The sequence below is a fragment of the Sceloporus occidentalis genome, unplaced genomic scaffold (genome assembly GCF_023333645.1).
Source record: "Sceloporus occidentalis isolate IW3139 unplaced genomic scaffold, rSceOcc1.0.p SCAF_8, whole genome shotgun sequence".
Taxonomy (NCBI): Eukaryota; Metazoa; Chordata; class Lepidosauria; order Squamata; family Phrynosomatidae; genus Sceloporus; species Sceloporus occidentalis.
Genome location: NW_028316988.1, coordinates 38921219 through 38931075, shown reverse-complemented (window position 1 = coordinate 38931075; position 9857 = coordinate 38921219). Strand labels below are relative to the sequence as shown.

General features: G+C 44.3%; 1 long non-coding RNA gene across 2 annotated transcripts in view; it reads left to right on the top strand.

Moving 5' to 3' along the window:
• The first annotated feature begins 800 nt into the window (after nucleotides 1-800).
• Nucleotides 801-9857, top strand: part of LOC149308709 (uncharacterized) — a 72970-nt gene continuing 63913 nt past the window's right edge. For both annotated transcript variants that reach the window (XR_016282182.1, XR_016282183.1), the window contains exons 1-5: nucleotides 801-954; nucleotides 3067-3176; nucleotides 4265-4361; nucleotides 8794-8836; nucleotides 9474-9521. This is a non-coding gene — a long non-coding RNA (uncharacterized LOC149308709). The remainder of the gene's footprint in view (nucleotides 955-3066; nucleotides 3177-4264; nucleotides 4362-8793; nucleotides 8837-9473; nucleotides 9522-9857) is intronic.

Genomic DNA, 9857 nt, shown 5'->3' with positions numbered 1-9857 from the left:
GAGCAAGCTTGTTTTCTGCTGCTCCAGAGACTATGAGCAATGGATTCAATCTATAGGAAAAGAGATTCCAGCTCAACATTAGGAGGAATTTCCTGACAGTAAGGGCTGTTCAACAGTGAAATACACTCCCTCTGAGGAGGGTTTTTAAACAGAGCCTGGGTGGCTATTTGTCAGGTATGCTTTGATTGAGAGTTCCTGCATGGCAGAATGGGGTTGGACTGGATGGCCTTTGTGGCCTCTTCCAACTCTATGATTTTACGATCCTGGAGGGCTTCAATGTCAACACAGTCTTCAATCCTTTTGTATGTCGGTAAAATGTGTACCCAGTTCACTGATAAGCGGTATAGAAATATATTTGCTATTGATATTTGGTATCTTGATGTATTTATAAAAATACAGGTTGAGCACAATGGAGGCACAGTTTAACAATGAGTTTAACAGAGAGCCAGATTTGGTGGACCAGTGACCACTTCTGTCCTCTAAGGTGCTGTTAATTGCCATCACATTGGCTCTCATTTGTGGCAACCATGTGAATGAGGGACTGCAAAGACACTCTCTCATCAACAGCCCCTGCTCAGGCCTTCTAAACTCAGGGCCTTGGCTTCCTTGATTATGTCCACCTTTAATGTGGTCTTCCTCTTTTCCTATTGCCTCCCTTTTTATCAAGCATGATTGTCTTTTCTAATGAGTCATGCTGTCTAATGATATATTCAAAATATGATAGCCTCAGTTTGATCACTTTGACTTCGATTGTGTTATTATGTTGTTAAGTGGTTTCAAGTTGTTTCCGACTTAGGGCATCCCTAATGGGGTTTTCTTCAGAAGAGTTATATCATTGCCATCCTCTGAGGCTGAGAGAGTGTGACTTGCCCAAAGATTACAAGGGATTCCATTGCCGCCTCTTCATCATCGGCTCTCCATCAACAGCGTCGGCGCAGAAGCAGTCAGGCCTCGGTGAGGCTCTTTTCCGCTCCTCCTACCACTTGCCTAGTCTCAAGACCATTGAACTCTGTCCCCAGATTTTGTCATTACTTAAGGAGTCACGATATATCGACTCTAGTCTATTTAGGGGACTACGAGACGTCGGTTAGATGGAGGGTCATGAGGTCAACCAAGATATATATCCATCAATGTACGTTTCAGGGGAAGGGTTAGATGTCTTCAATGGAGCAGCAATTCAAGTTGTGTGGGGCAGTGGAAGATATGGGGTTAGCTGGGCAAAAGGGTGTTACAGAAGAAGACGTGATAGATGTCTGATATCTATTCTGCTGTCCATTCGCCCTGCTACCCCAAAAGATCTGAAGAGCATGCCTAACTATCCGCCAAACCTTTCTCTGCTCTTATGTAATGCCAGGTCAGTGAAGAATAAGTCCCGTATCATCTATGACTTGATAGATCACTACGCTGACCTGGCATGTATCACAGAGACCTGGCTAGGAGCAGATAGCTCTGTAACCTAGGCTTAGGGTTGCCATAACCCGGCTGCAACCGGGTTTTTCCCGGTTTTGGCGGCACCTGCCCAGTCACGGCACAGGTGCCGCCAAAAACCGGGAAAAGCCCGGTTGCAGCGGGGTTGCGGAGCAACCTGGGGGGCCTCACTGCCCTCCTCCTCCTCCACCGCGCATGGCCGCGTGGAGGAAAAGGAGGGCAGCGAAGCCTGGGGCGGAGGAGGCTGCAGGGAGGCAGCGCCTCTTGGGCGCAGCCGCGCCAACCTCCCCGCCTCCCTGCAGCCTCCTCCCTCCTTCCTGGCCTCCGCAGAGGCCAGGAAGGAGGCGAGGCCCCGGCGATCACCGGCAGCCTCGCGCCTTCCTCCTTGGCCTCTGCGAGGCCTGGCCCTTCCTCCGCGGCCTCTGCAGAGACCGGGGAAGGGAGGGAGGCCCCGGCGAACGCGCGAGGCCTGGCCCTTCCTCCGCGGCCTCTGCGGAGGCCGGGGAAGGGAGGGAGGCCCCGATCGCGGCGAGGCCCGGGGCCCAGGCGGGGAGGGAAAGCCTCCTTAAGTGGAGGCTTTCCCTCGCCGCTTGGCCTCCGCGAAAAAATGTAGGACAAAATTTTCAAACGTAGGACACATTTTCTGTGTCCTAAATTTGAAAAATTTGTCCTACATTTTTCCCGTTTTGGAGGTCCGGAGTTATGGCAACCCTACCTAGGCTCAGGCCCTTCCGGCCAGGTACTCCATCAATGAGCAGATAAGAGGAAGTGGGCGGGGGGAGGTGTATCCATAATCCATAAAAACAATCTCACGTTAACCAGGATACCTATCCGTGCATTAAACCACATTGAATGCATTTACCTTCGCTTGAAGACCAGGGAGAGTTTGGGGATTCTGTTGGTCTACCGTCCACCCCGTAACTTAACAGACTCCCTAGCTGAGCTGACACAACTAGTCTCAGAGCTGGCGTTGGAATCGCTTAGGCTGTTAGTCCTGGGCAACCTTAACATCCCCCTCAAGGCTGATTTGACTAACCTTACTGGTGCGGCTCAGGAGTTCATGGGTTTCATGACAGACATGGGCCTCTCCCAGATAGTCTCTGAGCCCACGCATTCCGCAGGTCATGCTCTTGATGTGGTCTTCTGCATGGAACAGGCATATCCATGGGCAGAAATAACTAGTATCTCCGCATTATCATGGATGGATCATTTCCTGGTTAAGGCTGGACTGAAGGCTACTATTCCTCCCTCGGGGGTGGGGGACCAATTAGAATGGTCTGCCCTTGAAGGCTGATGGAACCCATTAGGTTCCAAGAAGCCCTAGGGGGTTCTGTGGTTGACAGTGCCGCCGACTCTGTCAAAGTTCTGGTTAATTTGTGGAATAACAACATCACCAGAGCTATAGAGACGATCGCTCCCAAGCGTCCTTTCCATCCTGCTAAAAACCGTAACCCTTGGTACACTGAGCGGGTTGGACAACGACTAGAGAAGCGTTGGCTGAAATCTCAATTCATATCTGATAAAACACTTCATTGGACTTTTCTTAGGTCCTGTCAAGTGGCGATAGATGCAGCCAAGAAATCTTTCTACTCTATTCAACCATAGCTTGCTGTGATACTTTTAATGATTATTTCACAGATAAAATCTCTTGGATAAGAGCTGATTTGGATGCCAATTTTAAGTCAGAAGCAATGAGAGAGGCATCCAACGCCTCTGCCATTACTGTTAGACTGGATCAATTTGAGTCGGTAAGTACTGAGGACGTGGACAAGCTCCTTAGTAGTCTGAAAAAAACGACTTGCTCACTCGACTCTTGCCCATCCTGGCTGTCTGTCCAGGGGGGTGATACAGTCAAGCTGATGCTGAAAAATATAATCAAGGCATCCTTCAGGGAGGGTACCCTGCCTTCTTGTCTTAAGGAGGCAGTGGGCAGACCACTCCTAAAAAAGCCCTCCCTGGACTCCCTGGATAGAAATAACTATAGGCCAGTCTCGTTGTTGCCATTCTTGAGCAAGGTGATTGAAAGGGCGGTCGCCAATCAACTACAGGCAGTCTTGGATGAAGCTGATTATCTGGACCCATTTCAAACCAGATTCAGGGCGGGATATGGAGTTGAGACGGCCTTGGTTGCCTTAGTCGATGATCTCCGTCTGGGAATCGACAGGGGAAGTGTGACTCTGCTGGTGATCTTAGACCTCTCAGAGGCCTTCGATACCATCAACGATGGTATCCTTCTGTTATTATTATTATTATTATTAACCTTTATTTATGAAGCGCTGTAAATTTACATAGCGCTGTACATACAATCTTTTTAATTAGACGGTTCCCTGCCCTTGGGCTTGCAATCTAAAAAGACATGACACAGAAGGAGAAGGGAGTTGTGGAGGGAAAGGGTAAGAGGTCCAGCAGTTCCTCTCTACCTCCAAGGCCTGGACCAAGGCAGATGGACTAGAGGGAAGGCTTGGCTTCATAATGGATGGTTAATCTTCTTACAGGGAAAATACATACTCTCAAGTAGGATAATACATATACAGTACATAGCAATACAGGAAATGGTTCGATAAACAGGCACCAAAAGAACACCTGAGAGAGTTAGGTATCAGAGGCACTGTTCTACAGTGGTTCCGGTCCTACCTCTCAGGCAGATTCCAGATGGTGGCGCTGGGAGACAGTTGCTCTTCTAAAAGAGCACTAAAATTTGGCATCCCCCAGGGTGCCATATTGTCTCCCATGCTGTTTAACATTTAGATGAAGCCACTGGGAGAAATCATCCAGAGACATGGGGCAGGGTTATCAGTACGCTGATGACACCCAAATATATTTCTCTATTTATCAGACTGATGCAGTGACTAAGGATGGCATCTCTCCTCTGAATGCCTGTCTTGGGGCGGTAATGGACTGGATGAGGGAAAACTGACTCAAGCTGAATCCAGGTAAGACGGGGATACTTGTTATAGGAAATCCAAGCCCAGGTATGGAATTATGTCAGCCAGTTCTGGATGGGGTCACACTTCCCCTGAAAGATTCTGTCCGCAGCTTGGGGGTGGTCCTCGACTCGTCGCTTCCCCTGACAGCTCAGGTGGATGCGACAGTTAAGAGCACTTGTTATCAGCTTCGGCTGATACGCCAGCTGCACCCCTTCCTGGAGCAGGGAGACCTTGAAACAGTAGTACATGCACTGGTCACCTCTCAATTGGACTTCGGTAATGCGCTCTACATGGGGCTACCCTTGTGCCAAGTTCAGAAACTTCAACTTGTACAAAATATGGCAGCCAGGTTATTTACAGGTTCTCGTCGTAATGATCACATAACACCAGTTTTGAAATCCCTTCACTGGCTGCCAAGGGCAAGGTACAAGTGGTTGGTGATTACCTTTAAAGCCCTACATGGCTTGGGTCCAGAATACTTAAGGGAATGCCTTCTTCCGTACCGTCCATACCGCACTCTAAGGTCCTTGGGGAAGAATCTACTTCAGCCAATAAAATCTAGGCTAACTTAAGTCACCCAGAGGGCCTTTTCCATCACAGCTCCGAAGCTATGGAATGACCTGCCGAAGTCTTTAAGAAAGCTCTAAAGACGGATCTCTTCCAGCAGGCCTTCCCTACCTAGTTCCTCTCCCCGTTTACTGTGACTTACGTCACTCTGCCCACCAATTCTTCTCTTAAATTAATGAGAAGAATTAAATTAAAATTAATAAAAAATTATATTCTTGCCTCCAGAAGAAGAGCCCTCCCTCCGTCCCAACTGTCATCATCAGACCTGGGAGGGAATGAAAAAGACAAGCCCAATTTCCATCAGGCCTAACTGTGAATTACTGTAACTGACGTCGCTCTCTTTTATTGTATTGTATTGTATTTTATTTATTTTTTGTATTGTATTGTATTGTATTGTATTGTATTCTCTATATTTTTATTGTTGTAACCCGCCCGGATTCCTTGTTATTGGGTGGGCTATAAATAAATTATTATTATTATTATTATTAGGCCAAGCTAGGATTCAAACTCTGGTCTCCAGAATCCTAGTCCAGTGCCCAAACCGCTACACCATGCTGACTCAATTATATAAGAATTATTATAGTTTCTATTTATTTGTCTCTAAGGCCGCACCCCAAAACTGTCTCTTTCTTGGTATATGACTCAAACCAGAGACCCAGCACTAGCAAAGTTATTAACAACAGCTTTTTTTTAAACTTGGCATGGCGCACCCAAGAAAGCCAGAGGCCTCATAAAGTAATTTGATAAATTGATAAATCAGTTTATATGTGATTGTTGTCATATTAACCAGAGATCATTGTAAAGCCCATTTTAATAATGGCTTTGTCTCTAAACCCCTCTAGATGGAGCTGCACAGAAAGAAATGGAGATTTGCATGTTGCAAAAACACTCATCTGCTTCATTTGTACTTTACTCCCTTGTTGTCTCAAGAGAGGTAGCAAAGCTTGTGTATGTTTGCAAAGGAATTTTAAGAGAGTTAAAATTAGAAAATGCTAATATGTAACCATGGTCCTAGCTCCTTTTTCTGCAATATATTTGCAGCCAGCTCAAATCAGCTTTGTTTGTTTTACAAGAAGATTGCTCATATAAGTGTCAATCATGCCGCCTGGCAATTCATTCAGATTCCTAAGAAGACATCTTTGGATCAAACCGTGCTTTCTAAAACTCTAGAGAAGGTAGATTGTGAACTTACCGTTCAAGAATTTTATTATAAACAAAATCAAGTAGTGCCAAGTCTCGGAGCTTTATTAGTTTCTAAAAGGCCAAATTTGACAAAAGCTAATTTACACAGCCGCTGGGAGCATATACAGTTCCCATGAAGCATGGGAACCACAAGAAAGCTGCTGATTTGTTTCCCAAATGTAGCTAAAAGCTTTGATGGTATCTCCCAAAAGGTTTCCAACAGAGCAAACAGGTTGCAACAATATAACCCACATCATGCATACACAATGGTAATGCAATTCAGCTTACCTATAAGCTTTCTTTAAGTTATAAGCTTTGATGGCCTTTCAAGCTGTTTGAAATTGGGAAAGATAGAGCTACCAGTTGAGAGAAAAGCTCATCTATCCATATATCTTCACTCCACTTTCAACGTTTTTGACAATATTACATATTACACATCAGGACTGGACCCCAACAAAACTCTGTTAGCAGAGCATTCCATAACATGGAAGCAACCACCAAAAAGGCTCTGTAGTCTGAGGCTCCTTGAGGGGATCTAGAGTAGTGTCCCAGTTCATGATCAGATCATGCAGAGATGAATATAGAATCAAAACAGAATCATAATGTTGGAATTGGCTGCATGGGCCACCAAGTCCAGCCTCCTGTCTGAATCAGGATCTCCAGCTAGAACATACCTACTAAGTGGCCATCCAGCCTTCCTTTTGAAGCTCTTCAAACAGTTATCTAGAGAAGGCCTCCAGAGAAGGAGACCTTTCATATGAAGAAAGTTGGAAGGAGCTGGGCATGTTGTTAGTTGAAGAGAAGGCTGAGGGATAAAAAGATCACACTCTCTCTCTATACCTCAAGGCATGGCACAGAGAGGAAGGTGCAAGATTGTTCTCTGCTGTTCCAGAGGGTAGATCTCGGTCTAATGGTTTAAAGTTACAGGGAAATGGATTTTGATTGAACATTTGAAGGAACTTTATGACAGTAAGAAAGCAGTTCCCAGAGAAACCAGTTCAAACCATCACCCAACTCAGGAGACCAGTTGAATGGTCTTTTCCTCTCTGTGATCACCTAACTGGGGGGGGGGGGGGGAGGGGGACTTCATCTGCTTGAAAAGCTCATTAAATGTCAGTTTAACCTGGTCAACATAAGAAATCTGGTAAAACCTACCTAGGAGGAATGACTGGGACAGCCAGTTCAAAAATCTCCATAGGAAAAAGTAATTTCATGGATTTTTGCCCTGAGGAGAATCAACCAACATTCAAATTATCTCACAGTTACTGTGAACATGTGTCTTAATGGCTACATACGTATTTAGACCAAATACCAAGTTCTCGTCAGATACAGAAAGCATGGAAACTTGTAGTTTTCTGGAAATCAGGGACTACAGTGTAAACACACTTGGGATTTGTCATTCCTAGATATTTCAGTCGTAAACAGATAGTGCAATGTTGCACGTTCACTCAAAAACAAAAACAAATCAGCCAATGAATTATGTTGAAAGCAACAATTTTATGTGAAGTCAAAGGCTTTCATGGCCGGCATCCATAGTTTTTTGTGGGTTTTTTGAGCTATGTGGCCATGTTCTAGCAGTTTCTTCCTGATGTTTTGCCAGCATCTGTGGCTGGCATCTTCAGAGAATGTTTGCCTGGAAAGGACTTGGCTATATATATTGTGTGATCTGGAAAGGCAGGAGTGATTTGCATGTGTATTGTTGGTTGCTAATGGCAGTCCTCAGGGTGTGAGGGTCTGCACAAGAGGACTAATGTCTGCTTGATTAGTGTTCATTGTCTGCTGAGAAACCCCTGACCCTGGGAGATTTCTCCTTTGCATTTGCCTTTATCTTGCTATCTAACAAGAATCAAGGAACACGAGAGGCACTGCAGGCTGGGCCATCCAGAAAAATCAGCAGTAGCAGAACATGCCACAAACCATCCTGGGCATAAAATACTGTTTTAAAACACTGAAATTCTGGACCATGCCAACCACTACCATGTCAGGATGCACAGGGAAGCCATTGAAATCCACAAACACCTGGACAATTTCAACAGGAAAGAGGAATCCCTTAAATAAACAAGGTTTGGTTACCAGTCCTGAAAGATAGCAAGATAAAGACAAATGCAAATGAGAAATCTCCCAGGGTCAGGGGCGAAACGTCAGGAAGAAACTCTGCTAGAACATGACCACATAGCCTGAAAAACCCACAAAAGACAACAATTTTATGTTATTGATTCAACATAACCTATTTTTTAAACAAAATTTGAAAAAGAAGCAACTAAATCTAATGATTTTTAACAGAAAAGAAAAAGACAAACTACTTGAAATTTCTACTTTGCTAAAGCTCATAGGTGATTCGCAGGGTAGAAAGGTACAAAAGTCACTTTGTGTTGGTGATGAAGGACTGAGGTTGGGGGGGATGGATAAGTGAGGAATATGGTGGTGAACTGGGAAACTCACATATAATTTCCTGGAGAGGTTCCTTAGGCCAGATCTGCACATACTGCTGAATCCAACGGTGGAATGCAATAGACCAGGGGTTCCCAACCTTTTTGACTCGTGGAGCCTTTTTTAGAATCAATTTCTTTGATGGAGCCCCTAAAAGGCCTACCCTATGTCTTATAAGTTAATGATGTTTTTAAAAGTAGTGTTACTTTTGTTTCTTATTCTTTAATGTAATTTAATTTTTATTTCTCTCATTTTCCAGGAGCAGCCGCATAGCACCTTCAAAGTCCACGCAGAGCCCTAAAGTGAGTCTTTTTTGTCAGTACAGAACTTTTATTACAGTTACATTTTCCTAAGTATCCTTGACTCATATGTGTTTTTGAGATTTTGTCGGGTTAATCTTTTAATTAAATCTGGTGAGTGATTGTCTGCATGTTGCAAGTGGCTGCTGTAATGCTCCGAAGACCTTGCTGCTCTGAGAAGAAGTGTGCAGATCAAAAGTTAACAACTCTTCTTTAATGAACAGTGGACCTATTTGTCTTTAGATATTTTGTATTTGTTCCTCACCTGTGGATTGTCCATGCTATGCATTAAAGCAGGACTGGAAACCTTTTTCTTTTAACTACAACTTTTAAAAAAATTGCAACTCCCAGATTCGTCTAATCCACATGGCCACTAGCTAGGCTGGTGGATATTTTTTGTATGTGTTGTAGTCCAGAATTTTTTCCTCCCTTCTTTAACTACTGGAAGAAATTATCTTAAAGCTGGAGTGGGGAACCTTTTTGCTTTCCAGTTGTTTTAGATTCCAGTTCCTACCCATACTAGGAATAAAGTTCCCATTGTGGGAGAAAAGAGGGATATAAATCCTGGAAATAAAATAAAATAAAATTTCCTAGTATGTTTTAGAAAGCAATTGTGATACGACTCTTGTTAAATTTTCAGTTGTGCATTTTGGCCTTCAGAGACCGTTTGATGTTCGTGAAAAGTTTGGTAAGTTCTTCCCAGGCTTGTCTTGCAATTTGTAATATTGTTGGGTTTTGACAGTGTTTCAAAACATGCTGCAAAACAACAACAACAAGGAATCTTGTGGCACCTGAAGGGCTCAACACATTTTATGTGGCATAAGTGTTTATGGACTGCAGCCAACTACAAGGAGAGGGGCAAAGAGACAAACATTGGCAGCAGTGGACGCAGTTACAAAAATGGAAGACTGGGCAGTTGTTTAATACCCAACCTGCAATTTTTGGAGGAAGGTGTTAAAAATATTATCCTCACCGGCCGGGTGTCAAATATGACAGGTGTGCATCCAGCTAACAGGGTTGTTTC